Raw genomic sequence first — 3,254 nt, 5'->3', positions numbered from 1 at the left:
GTATTCATCTCAATTTCTTAAACTTCGCATGACAACTGGTTTGATTAGGTTTTGTGTGTTTTCGTTGCTTACCGTGTTGTATTTCGTTGTTTTAGCAAAACCTGGCCGATATCGTTGCCTCGTATTTATCTCGCTTATCTCTTTTGTGCGTCGCATCGCTTCGATTAGGTTTTGTGCGTTTTTTTAATTGTTTGTTTGTCGGTATTTTGACTGTATTTCGAATATATTAGAGTTTTCGTATTGTCCGATTATTTGTGATTGTGTTTGTCAGCGTTTTCGTGATGTCGTGTTGATTTTATTATTGCCTAGGGTTGTTTCTTTAATTACGTGTTGTGCCGTGTGATTTAATCGAGTCTGTTTGAGTCGTGTTGTTGATTTTACTGGTTTACCGGTTTACTGGTTTATTGGTTTTATCAATTTGTCTGTTTTGCTGTGCAAATTGTCATCGTTTTTATCGCGTTCGTGTCGCTCGATTTTATCGTATTTTAATCGTGTGCCGTTTAATATTATTTATGCTTAATATTAATTGTGTTTAGTTGTTAATTAGTTTATTTAATTAGGATTAATATTATATTAGTTTATTATTATTATTATTATATAATATATAAATTATATTATTAATTTATGTTAGATATTTTTTAGGTTTCTTATTGTTTAAGTAATCTAAATATATATTATTAATTTATGTTAGATATTTTTTAGGTTTCTTATTGTTTAAGTAATCTAAATATATATTATTAATTTATGTTAGATATTTTTTAGGTTTCTTATTGTTTAAGTAATCTAAATATATATTATTAATTTATGTTAGATATTTTTTAGTTTTCTTATTGTTTAAGTAATCTAAATATATATATATAGATGTGGTTAGTAAGAAAAGGAAAAAGGGAAAAAAGTGGATCAGTAAGGAAAAAACGTGTGGTGAGAGAAACAGAGAATTGAAAAGAAATATTTTTCCAAGAGCATTACCGTATTTCACTTGTTCTTCATTTTCGGTAACCCAAAATCGTCCCGATTATTCACCGAAACACAAAACCGATTTCATATCTTTGAAGTTCGTTGAGTCCAGGTCACAAATATCCAAGGTTCATTTCATTCCGGCGTCGTTTCACCGATCAAAAGCGACGTTGAAGTCAGGTACTCACGAAGGCAGCCAGCACTGCGTCGGTGACGGTTTCCAGCTTTCGGTCGATCATTTGGACGATCAGAAGTTCATCCTCTTCACACAAGGTAATATTCTTCACTTATCTCTGAAATCGGCAAAGTTCCGGCTTGCCGACATGTGTTTTAATATATTATTTATCTAAATATATATATTATCTTTGTCTATTATATATTATTTGTCTATATATATAATCGGCAATGTTTATTTTAATTAAATGTTTATTTATATCAAATGTTTATTTTGTCTAAAGTAAATGTTTATATTGTTTTTTTATATTTGTTTATGTTGTTACTAACCGTTTCGTTTCAGTTTCAGCTCGATTAACTCCACTAACTATTCGTAATACTAACTATTCATAGCTAACTGTGTTGTAATAATTTACTTTCTCGCATTTTTTATTTTCTGTATTGTGTGTTTAATCGTATTGTTCACGTTTTATGTTAAAAAATCGAAAAATCCAAAAAAGAGAAACCCGATGCGATTCCAACGGTCGCCGTTTAAGAAACCCTTTTCACACACTCACAAGCTTACTCTTGGGCTTCCTTATAATGAGCCCATTTATTTATTGTTTCAGGGTTTAGGCTCATTCAAATCTTTTGCCAGCTTTGGCTTTTCAGTTTAAAAACATTTTCAAAAGGACGTGTCAGTCTCGAAGCCTCCCGCCTAGGTCGAGCAAGAGATGACAAGACACGCCAATCTAAAATCAACAAAACAGACTTTCCCCTTTTCTTTTGGGAGAACTACGTGGATTCTGATTTCTCCATTGCGCCTTGGAGATACGTAGGCATGAAGTCTACGACTTTATCGAGTCCAAAAACAATAAAATCAAGTTCTTTTCTCATCTCCCCAATCAAACGATCAAAGCGAAAAAAGAAAAGCATTCACATAAACATAAGCAAAAAGGTTCCTGTGGAGTACCACAGATGTAGAGGGTGCTAATACCTTCTCTTTGCATAACCAACCCCCGAACCCGTAACTCTAAAGGGATTTATCGTTATTTTTCCCTTCCTCTTTTTGGATAAAATAAAAGACGGTGGCGACTCTTGCATTTGAAATATTTTTCAAACGGGTTAAGTTCAATCAATACTTAATCTCGTGAAAAATCCCGCCGTGACAATACCCAACCTGTGATAGATTGATAATGGCATCAGACTTACACTAGCTCTAGAATCAATTAGTACCCTTTTGAAAGTTCTTTCTTTAATTGTGCATGATACTGTTATCGTTCCAGGATCCTTCTTTTTTTTGGAATTTTCTGCTTTAGTGAACTTGCACTACACTTTTCCTTCCAGACTACCGGCTCTTCTGCCGTTGGTTTCTTTTTGGCCATTACCTCTTCCATGAATTTCTTGTACATGGGCATTCTGTCGAGTGCTTCAAATAAATACATATGTCCCTCTACCTTTTTAAAAATTGTCATGAATTTCTCAAAGTCTGACTCACTTGGTTCCTTCTTTGTCACTCTCTAAGGGTAGGGCAACTTAATCACCAGTTTAGTCTCCTTTTTAATTTTCTCTTCAGTTGGCTTTCCAGGTGGTATAACTTTTTCCTTTTTAGCAGCCATTTTCTTTTTCGTCGTGACAATATTAATATTCTCCCGATTTCTTGGATTTTGAACTGTTTCACTTGGTAAGGAACTTGGTGTTTGAGAACTTGCTAGTTGTTGTGCTATCTGACCCAACTGGACTTCAATATTCTTTAGAGAGGCGGTGGTGTTTTTATGACTATTCCTAGTCTCTTCTTTGAATTGCCTATTTTGAGCAGCCATGTTTTCAATGGCAATCTCCCAGTATGCTTTCTTTGGAGCTTGTTGTTGTTGATATTGAGTCTGATATTGACCTTGACCCTGTTGCAGAACATTCTCTCTTTGATCCTTCTAAGAGAAGTTAGGATGATTCTTCCAACCTGGATTGTACGTGTTGGATTAAGGATGGTTTTACTTCAAGAATTTTATCTCTTTAATTTGTTAAGGAGTTGCAAAGCAATACACAGTGTGGTGAGGTCCACTACAGATTTTACAAGTGATGGTCTGAACAGGTTGAATTTGAGCTACCTGTTGAGTACCTATATTCATCACTTTCAATTTCTT

The sequence above is a fragment of the Lathyrus oleraceus genome, chromosome 5 (genome assembly GCF_024323335.1).
Source record: "Lathyrus oleraceus cultivar Zhongwan6 chromosome 5, CAAS_Psat_ZW6_1.0, whole genome shotgun sequence".
In the NCBI taxonomy this organism is placed as follows: Eukaryota; Viridiplantae; Streptophyta; class Magnoliopsida; order Fabales; family Fabaceae; genus Lathyrus; species Lathyrus oleraceus.
This window is presented reverse-complemented; position numbering follows the sequence as displayed.